This window comes from Diabrotica undecimpunctata, chromosome 2 (genome assembly GCF_040954645.1).
Source record: "Diabrotica undecimpunctata isolate CICGRU chromosome 2, icDiaUnde3, whole genome shotgun sequence".
In the NCBI taxonomy this organism is placed as follows: domain Eukaryota; kingdom Metazoa; phylum Arthropoda; class Insecta; order Coleoptera; family Chrysomelidae; genus Diabrotica; species Diabrotica undecimpunctata.
In genome coordinates, this window is record NC_092804.1 from 47,372,332 (window position 1) to 47,383,752 (window position 11,421).

The window sequence follows — 11,421 nt, forward strand, 5'->3', positions numbered from 1 at the left end:
AGGGTTATTAGTGGATATAAAAATACAAGAAATATTACGTTAAATACAATTTGTATAACTTGATTTCTTTTAAATAGATTAACACTGTTGAGATTTTTTTGATGTCAGTTTTGAGATCATCATCTGTGATTCGGGGGGATCTCCTTTCTTCCATGAATTGCGGAAAATCAAGCAGGAGCAGGATATGTTTAATGGTCAGTAGATCAGAGCAGCTGAAGCAGCTTGGTAGTGGTTCTAACAAACACAAGAAATATTACATTAAATCGCTCTGTGGGTGATCACCGGCTGTGTTCCTTTACATGTGCTGGCAGGTGAAAGGCCCAGGATTCATAGTCGTAGGGGGCGGAACATCGGAGAGCGAGAGATGACAGATAAGACTGGCCGAGAGATTAGTTTCAATCGGTCAGCGGCAGCAAGAGTGGGAGGCAACACGTGATGTGGCGAAGTGAACGAAGTCACTAATCCCGAACCTTCGAAGCTGGGTGGACTGTGGGCATAGGCAGCTAGATTATTATTCGACTCAAATGCTCACAGGCCATTGCTGCTTCCGCAGCTACCTTTTCAGGTTTAGGAGGGCACAGTCCGATCAGTGCTTTTACTGTGGTCTCTCGGATACTGTGACACATACGATGTTGGAGTGTGAGCGTTGGGCGGATGAAAGAGAGAAGTTTGAAAGAGAGTGTAACTGCAGAATGTTTATTCCGTGAGAGAAATGGTGGAAAAATAATGAGAGATGAGTGGTGGTTGACACGTATCCACAAATTTATTAGGGAGCTGCTCTCTTCAAAAGAACGAGAGAATAGGGAACTCGCAACAGAATTTTAAAACGAGCGAGTAGCACCTCGGTGGGGTTCGGAGTGTCGCAGGCCGAAATAGGAGCGAATGAGAGACAGACGACGCGAGAGAGATAGTAGCCTCGCTAAGGCAGGGGTTTGAAAGTCTTTGGAAGTTCGTGTGGGTATGGTTTTCCCGATGAATGTGGGGGAGAAAGAATGGGAATCGGGTGATAGCAGGGCATCAGGAGAAATGTTTTGCCTTAACCAGCCCTTCCATTCTAATGTCTGGAGTGACAGAGAGAGGTTTTTAGTTGGACGCCGACCGTCTCGGAGTGGTGACGTGACTAAGAATCAAAGCAGCTGGAGCAGATTGGTAGTGGATCTTTTGTTATTAAGTATTTGTGTGTTTGGGCAGTATGGACAACTCTTAAACGGTTAATAATAACTTTTTTTTATTTTTGGGCATATTATATTTAATTTTGTACCTAATTTTTACAAATCATTTTTCCATGCATTAGTACAGTGAATTTTAACCAAGTTCTTTAGATCGATGTAAGGATATGTTTTCAACTTTGCAGTGTGGTTTGAGCTCATTCGGCTTCTGTTTGCAAGTTGATCTGCTTTTTTATTTCCGTAGATACCTGTAGGTGAATATATACAAATAGATGCCGCTTCCTTTCCTAATCATCGGAATGTTTCTAGTTCGTTTTTTATAGTCTATAAAATAGGATTGTTGGTATGTATATATTATTGTTTCAATACCAGTAATGCATTTAATGAGTGTTATGATAATACACTTCATCGTTGTATTTTTTGAAGAAAAAGATTAGGGCTTCCTAAAGAGCTGTGGCCTCGCCCGGGAGTATACTGCAGTTTGTAGGTATCGATATGATATAAGAATTTTCATCATAGTAGTAGACAGCGGCATGACCATCAGGAGTTTTAGAGCTGTCGGTATAGATTTGCAAATAGTTAGGATACTGGTCTAGAATTTCCATGAATAGATGTTTAATTATTGTGGAATTTGTAGTTGATTTGGGACACTTTGTACGTTAGTTGATTCCTATCGAAAGTTTTAAGCGTTATTCTTTCTATGAGAGGTGTAGAGTTTCTAGTATTTTTATTAGGAGGAAGACCAGTGTTGTAGATCTGGAAGAATACAGGATGGTGTTACTGGGATTATATCTTTGCAATATAGTTCAAGGATAGTAGCTGTCGTCGTGCATGTAATGGAGGTTCCTCAGTTTGAACTTGCATACTACTAACTGGACTAGTTTTAAAATCACCGTGTGCTAATCTCAAAGCTGTAGATTGAATACTGTTGGCGATTGAATACTGTAGATTGAATACACTAAATTAAAGCGAGAATTTTTGAAGCTAGAGATATTTTGTTCAAGATGCGTGGTCTACTCTACACTGCGATAAATATCAAATTAAGATTGAAACTATGGAGTGGAAATGTGGTATTAATTATTGGATAAATTTACTTTTTCGGTCGTTAGTGATAAAAACTCATAACAAAATATTTCAATTCACTTAGTTACTTTATTTCGTTAATACTACATTGTTTACATTTCACGAGTAATATCGAGACAATATTTATAAACACAGGTCTGCGACCTACTCTAACGTTGTGAAAAACCATTCTACAATATTTAATTATTATTGATTCTTATTATTATATTTACTTATACAAATTGGGTATAGCTAAAGACAGAGAAATGCTTGCCATCATAACTACTAACCTCCAATGATGGAGACGGCACATGTATAGGAACAAGATAATGCAAAGCATCTGTGGTAGGTTCGTCTAGCTGATAGTTAAGTTGTACTTAGTGAAACGGGAGCCTTGACAAATGTTCACTTTTCACGTATAAATCTAGTATTTTTCATTTGAGCTTAAAAACTATTGATAGCTCATTCATTATATTTTTTGTGGAAATTGGGCCTGCTAAACTCTTGGATGTTCTTGATATGTATGTGTGGATTCGTTAAGCTCAGCTTTTGCTTCATCGACCATATATAGTGCCCCAGAAAAGAGAACCTTTAAGGAATCTCATGTTATTCTCTTTGGTTTGTCCGGTTTGGCTTTTTAAGTAGTCCAATTCCGTTGGAGTGGGCTTGAGCAAACTTTTTGAAGACGTACCGCGAGAACTATATGATTGAAGGCGAGCCTTAGCAGAACTGCTTCCTTGTTCTCCTTTTAGACTTTGGTCATTAATTTTTATAGTTGGTTTTTCCAAAATTTTAGTAAATTAGGTAGGGCTGGCTGGCTTCCCTAATAACATGTCTCCGTGTTTCTATCTTGGATCACACTAATATCAATCATCTTCACAGGCATGTCTTATGAGCGTATGTCAAAGCCTCCGTTGGTAGCCTCCTACTCCTTAGAGTAACTTGAAACTTGGTAATTCTTCGTATTGATTATCATTACAATGTTACACTCTCACTCCACATTTTTAATGCTTTCTCAATTTAGTAATGTTCTGAGCTTTTTTTATTTTAGCATCAGTTGGTGCCAGTCTAAACTTGACCTAATAAGTTAATTCTTAAATTTATCATTTTTTGCCACTCCTCTCCCCCATTTAGGCATTTTCATTTCTATTCTGCAAACGAATTCGTTGTTCTTCATTTTTAACTGCTCAATATTCAGTGTCATGCATCATAGCTGGTCTTATGAGAGTCTTGTAGAATTTGCCTTTTAATTTCATTCATTAGAATCATTGACATCGGTTACATGAAGGGGTGATAGGAAATAAAATTTATGACATATATTTTTTTAAATTTAATAACTTTAAAGATACAAAATTTTTGAAAACTATGACAATGGATCTTAAACCAACGCTTTTTATTCTAATAACTTCAAAACTACATGTTTCACGTAAATCTGGGTATATATTTAAAAATAGTAATTTTAATTTCAATATTAAATTAAGGTTGATAATTTTAAATAAAGCGGTAACAATAACGACCACAAAAAAAGAAATAATGAGAATATTAGAGGGAAACAACGTGAACACCACAATAGTGTCAGATAAGTACATATGGCGAAAAAAGACAAACACAAATAATATAAGAAAAACTAAATTATCGAAGATAGAAAAACAAACATACGAGCTCTGTCCCAAAACTATCAGTCCATCGTTCATAATTTCGCACCAAAACGTTGAAGCGCCCTCTGTGTCTTCTTCAAGTGCCATCTTCGTTCCGAAGGTTGGCGATCATCAGGGCTATACGTATTTTCGAAACTGCTGACCGAAACAATTCGTTGCTGCTACAGCTATACCATTCCCGTAGATTCTTTAGCCAGGAGTTTCGTCTTCTTCCTATGGACCTTCTTCCTGCTATTTTCCCTTGCATAATTATTCGAAGCAGTTCATATCTTTCGCCTCTTGTAATGTGTCACAAGTATTGCAGTTTTCGTTTTTTGATCGTAAATATGACTTCCTTTTCTTTATTCATTCTTCTCAAGACCTCGACATTTGTGTAGTAAGAGCATAATCTGTAACTCCTTAACGAAATGTCATGTATGTTGCAGATACCAATGGGAAGTGTCTAGTTTGTAATAACATGCTTTTGTTAACATTGTTTTTGGTTCAAACGAATGCGACGATGACACTGAAGACCTAAAACACTTCTGACTTTCAGAACTGGGGATATTCGCCCTGAACTGACGAAAGTCAAATAGTTTTCGAAAAAAACCCATGTAAATGAATAATATTAACAGTGATTAAATGAAGTAGCTTCTGATAACGAAATACTTAAAAATGTTAATGAATCCGAACAATTCTAACTATCTAAACATCTTGTAACATAAAATCGCAAGATTTATGTCATCTTCTTGATAACATATGTGATGGTAAGCTTATTATTGTAATCTTCAAGGAATATTTAAATATATATTGAGTGCTAGATGGTAGAAGTATCTGAATAAAAGGACAAAAAACAAAAAGGGTAATATGTTTAATATCAGAAATCGCACTCTTGCCATCAAACATGAAAATTCTATATGGATATTATCTGGGTAGTCAAGTATAAAACAACTGGATAATGGAGAACATTGCAAGGGCAATTGAATCGAAAAATTAATGCAACCCAAATAACAACAGAATAGAAAATGAGCAAAACCATTAGAATTAAAGAATTGACATAACCTTTAATTCTGATTGGTCCACGTTATAATTCAATTTAAATACAGAAAACATATACCCAGAAGCTCGTTTGAAACCTTACATTACCTACAATCACAATATGTGATCGAACAAATATTAGGTATATTTAGAATTTTCACACATAAAATTAATAAAGCGCTTATGTAGTCAAAAATATACATATAACAACTAAATAACGTAATAATCACAGAATAATTTATGCATTAAGGTTAAGTGAGAAAATTGCAAATTTATTAATTCCAAAAATATATTTAAAGAAAAATATATTTTTAATAGACAATGAGTATAGTATAAATGATCATTCCCATTTTTGATATAAGTATGTATTGATAATTACATATTACTATACAACTAGATGAATTTTCAGTTACTAAAAATCTAACAAACGAATTAGGAAGGAAAATATACAACCTTCAAATTCAACGGCAGAGTCGGGTCCTAGTCCCTCAGACCCTCCCCCTCATGCAACATTTGAGGTATTGATTATATTGAAGTGAGTTATTGAAGTAACTTATAAGCTATTAACGACAAAATTTTCATTCATTTTTATTTCAAAGCTCAAAGTTTCGACAATGGCAAATGAGAGTTTGCTAAAACTTCTTTAAACGAAAACAGCTCGAAGAATAAATACTAGAAAATATACAAATACGTTATCATCTGTCCGTGAAACCCACACAACAAATACCTTAATTGAAATAGAAAACATATAGGCCCGAAATTCGACGGCAAAGTCCAGTCTTGGGACCTTCGGACTCACCCCACCTTATACAAGATGTGTGTATGTTAGTAGTTCACTAGAATACTGGTGGTTGTCGGTCAAAAGTTGGAGAATAAAAGAAAGTGTACTTGCTACTTCATCCTTTATTAAAGAAGACGTTTCGTATATGAATCCATACACATCATCAGTTCATCTTACAAAGATATACAGCTATAAAAGATGGAAGTGAAGCAAAAGTTTAAGATATGAACCATGAAAATTATTAAACGGTTAAACAGAAATAAGTCAGTTTTTATGTAAAATGTGCAAAGAACGTAAGTATATAAAAAATTTAATAAATGAACAGAATACTTTCTAACATAGAAGAAAAACACAATTCCAAAAGCAATGATACTGTTTATTATTGAATAAGTCAGTTTTTATAAAATTTGCAAAGAAAAGTATATAAAAACTTGTGTAAACGAACGATTTAAGTAGTATATTGTAGTATGATGAACTTTAGGTAGCATAATTTGGTTACGTTGTTTTAAATTAAAGAAAGGAAAATCGTTACCAGAGGATTCACAAAGCTAACTCTTGAGTGGTCTTACAACGAAAGAAGAAACAACAGGTCGTTGCGATCCAATGAGTAGCATTTGAAAGTTCTTTCAATTAAAATTATGGTTAGCTCCCTTTAAAGAAAGTAGATAACAGTTAGACATGATAAGATCCTAAGCGTAATACAATTTTTAAACAAGAGAAAACAACCTTGGACCGAAAGGAACATCCTAAAATGAATAAATGTGAAAGATTTCCAAAAAAAATTACTCTCATATTTGCTCCATCTATTATTAAATTATCTTTTATGAAGATATTAACTTACTAATTAGTTGGACGCTTGACATGGTCACAGTGAACCCTCAGTCATTTCAATTATCATCTCAAATTCCAAGAATACTAACAGTGTTGCAGTTATATGCTTTCACATGGTCCAGAAACACAATTATCTCACTTAAACTTCTAATAAAAATATTAATATTAATGTGTTAAATCACTTCAATCGTCCAGTAGAACGGTACACAAATAAAATAAAAATATTTGAGAAACGATTCCAAAACCGATTCTTGTTAATAAGTTAATTACAAACTGCTAAAAAATATTTAAGATAGTTTATAATATGCAATATTTTTTAGTTCTATAATATATTCACAGCAAAGATATAATAGCGCGTGTACATCTTCCTGAGGGCATATTCAGTGGTCTAAAGGATCGTAAAATAGCGGTCGTTGCGTTTATCATACTAATACATATAATTGTTAGCTTTTTCTTAGCTGTCATGTATATATATATATATATATATATATATATATATATATATATATATATATATATATATATATATATATAAAAATGTGCACTCGTAAGTGAATGGGATGTTTTCGGTCAATTTGGAGATAAAAAAGACAAGAGTTGTGCTACTTTATCTTTATTGAAGACGTTTCGCCTATTGTTCAATAAGCATCATCAGTTTATCTAAAAGAGTGTTATTAGCGATACATCTAATATGAAAAAACAATTAAGTAAATGATCTTACCTTTAAAAGATCTGTAGCATTACAATGTTGTTATTGCAAAGAAACATCAAAAAATTAATATAATAAATATAACAGCAAAAAATATAGAAACACAGAACGCTGGAAGATTCCCAATTTAACTAATTTGTTTTAAATTTCACTTTTGAAAATATTGATTGATTGATCTATCAAAAAATATAATTGTCAATTTTGAATTGTTATATAAACAACGGCACGGCTAGGGTTCTTGACTGTTATGATCATATCATGAAAATGAAGTATTTGAAAGCTCGACTGTCAGAAATGACAATCAGCTGGTGAGATTGAAGGAAAAGTTTTATAGATGTCAACATAAATGTTATGATATAATAAAAGAAGTTGAAGAAGAAAACAATAATTAAAAGTAGAATACGGAAGAATCAATTTTGTAGTATTAGTGCATGGTAAATTTGGCTTAAGTTGCTGATATCAGTTCTCTTATTTAATGCATTAGGTTGTTTCAAAATATGACACATCTCCATAAATTGTCTCTTATTAAGGTTACGTTCTCTACAGAGAATTCTAACATCATTAATTTTGATGAGTTGAGTCGCAAGGTTTCGAACTGCTGGAATAATCTGATTGCGCAATAAATCTAGAGACTTACGTCTATTCAGATTTCCCGTAATAAAAAATGAACCAATTATGTTATCGTTATCAAATCCGGTCCACGCATTTAATTTTTTTGGGTATTGTTTTCGCAGCAATACTCAAAAAATGTTTATTTCCCTTAGACCAATAGCGGACGACAGATGGGTTATGGCGTTTACGGATTGTGAATGAAGATTCATCGGAAAACAAAACATTTCTTAAAAAGTTATTGTTCTCATTCGATTTCTCCATTATAGTTTCACAAAATTCCATACGTTTAAAATGATCGTCCAGAAAATGTTCTTGGGTGGTTTACACTTTATAGCAATCTTTTCTTCTGGAATATAAACGTTTACTATGTTAATTATTTGTTAGCAACATTTAACCACCACAGCTTAAAACCTAATAAACCTGCTGTATAGATAAGCACCGCCTACTCTTTTTAGGGAAATCATGCACTAATAGAGGGGGAATACCGGTTATACTATACGTATGTCTACTGGAGTGCGATGTTTATTTAGCTCACGCTGTTCTCACATACCAATTCCTCAATTAAGTATTCTTTGTTAATTAATCGTAATTGATGGAATCGTTTAAAAAATAAACAATAAAAGTTATACATGACTACTTCATGTAAGTTGTTGGGGCAATATTAATTTTCATTCTACAATAAACTGTAGTGGATTTAAATATTATTTTACACTCATGTGTCCATAGACTTGCTACTACAACATGCGTGGATTGTGTTTCACTTGTATTCATGCTCACACGATGCTAGGAATAACCTAACCTAGGTGGGTTTTTCTATTTATCGAAGACGTTTCGCTTTCAGCTCAGAAAGCATCATCAGTTCATCTAAAAAGAACAATATGAAACCAAACATCCATAGAGAAGTTACAATAAAAGTGTATTACCTTACAAAGACATGTAGCAGTCAATGATGTTAAAAATATGAAAAAGCTTACGAAACTGGACATTTAGAGTTAAAGTTGTATAAAACAATTAATTGAAACTAGGTATAGTTTGCAATTTAACAAAATTAGCACAGCAAAAGAACATGTGATAAACATACATGTATATAAAAAAGTTATTATAAAAACTTAAGTAAAAAACATTAAGGTTTATTTTAAAGTGTAAAGAACTAGAAAGATCATGAGAATGCACTTCCAATAATTTATTTAATCAATTAGATTTTAATTTTAACTTTAGGTAACATTAGAAGTTATTTAAGATTAATATAGTAATAAAGATAAAATGAAGTTACCAGTCTTAAGCTTACTGAATCTCGCAGGTAAATGAATTTACAGGTTTAACACCCACGCACACAACGTGAATAGATATGGCCTTGAGGTCAAAATGACAAAAACAGCAAGGCAAACTACCAACCTCTATATAATAGGGCGTTATATTCAAAGAATGTGATAAATTTGGTTGACAACTTGTCGTTAAAAAACCAAACAATGAAAGGAAAAGATGGTTAAGATCACCATTTACCCTACAGTGGTTGATTTGTCAACAAAGAACAAAGCATGCGAGGTCAATACAAAATATCATATATTATAATATTATGACGTCACTGGTTAGCCAGCCAACAGGTGAAGATTAATACAACTTCCACAGTCCAAAGGTTCAAAACATTTGGGACCGTAATGAAAAAGATTCTATGAATCAATTTCAGTTTTAAAATTTTATCAAACAAGTTCATCAAAAGGAACAATTACTTAATTATGTAAAAGTGATATTGACAAATAGTTAATAAAATGTAAGTTGATAAATCTAAGTTAAGGAAAGAATAATTTATTATATTTTATTTTTATTTATATTTATTATATGAAAATGTGATAAAAAAACCCATTGTGGGACAAAACTTAACAAGCCTAACAACATATCAAGCCTAATTCTGCAAAATTAATGCATGATAAATTTGGCTCAAATTACTAATGTCGGTTCTCTTATTAAGGGTATTTGGATGTTTTAATATTGAACACATTTCTAAAAACTGTCTTTTAACGAGATTGCGTTCAGTGCCAAGAATTTTAACTTCATTAAAGTTTACTTCGTGCTTAGTGTTAATAGCATGTTGGGCAAGAGCACAAGTATGCTTAGATAAATTAATATCACTGCGGTGTGTCGTAAGACGCCCTCTCAGTGATCTCCCTGTCTGACCGATGTAACATGAGTCACACTCAGCACAAGGTATATGATATATTACATTAACTTGTTCCAGAAGGGACAGAGGTGTTTTAGTTTTAGAAAACAAATTCCTGACAATCTTAGCATTCTTAATTGCAATTTTAACCGGTACGTTATGTTTGTACAGTTTAACGAGTTTCTCAGTAACTTGAGGAAAATAAGGTAACGATGAGTAATGGGTAGTTGGATTCCCAAGTACAGTATTAGGCAGAACAGTGTTGTTAATTGAATTATTTGATATTATTCTAAGTTGGTCACCATTGGGTATGTCATTTAAAGAAGAACCATAGCTTTGAACGAAAAGGTATTTATTAATAAGGGAGGATGGATAGGAATTCTCAATCAGAATATTCTTAAGTAATTGAAGGGATTCCCTTCGATTAATCGGATGTGTCAGTCTATTTAGCCTGCAGCTTAAAGCTTTAATAAGGTTTAATTTATATTTAAAGGGATGACAAGAGTGGTAGTTGAGAAACCTATTAGAGGCCATTGGTTTCCTGTACCAACTTGTAGTTAGGGTGTTATCTCCCATTCTAATGACACGCATGTCTAAGAAGGGAATACTATTTGTGTTAGAGTCCTCAAGTTCAACAGTGAACTGTAAATGAGGATCAAACTCATTGAATAAAGACAAGGTGGCCTGAATCTTGTCTGGAGGTAAGGCTAGTAATGTCGTCAACATACCGTTTAATAAAAGGGATTTGGAAAATCTAAAAGACCCAAAAGGTCAGATACCCTTCCAAATACCCTTAATAAGAGAACCGACATTAGTAATTTGAGCCAAATTTATCATGCATTAATTTTGCAGAATTAGGCTTGATATGTTGTTTAATTAAATTTTGTCCCACAATGGGTTTTTTTATCACATTTTCATATAATAAATATAAATAAAAATAGAATACAATAAATTATTCTTTCCTTAACTTAGATTTATCAACTTACATTTTATTAACTATTTGTCAATATCACTTTTACATAACTAAGTAATTGTTCCTTTTGATGAACTTGTTTGATAAAATTTTAAAACTGAAATTGATTCATAGAATCTTTTTCATTACGGTCCCAAATGTTTTGAACCTTTGGACTGTGGAAGTTGTATTAATCTTCACCCGTTGGCTGGCTAACCAGTGACGTCATAATATTATAATATATGATATTTTGGATTGACTTCGCATGCTTTGTTCTTTGTTGACAAATCAACCACTGTAGGGTAAATGGTGATCTTAACCACCTTTTCCTTTCATTGTTTGGTTTTTTAACGACAAGTTGTCAACCAAATTTATCACATTCTTTGAATATACCACCCTATTATATAGAGGTTGGTAGTTTGCCTTGCTGTTTTTGTCATTTTGACCTCAAGGCCATATCTATTCACGTTGT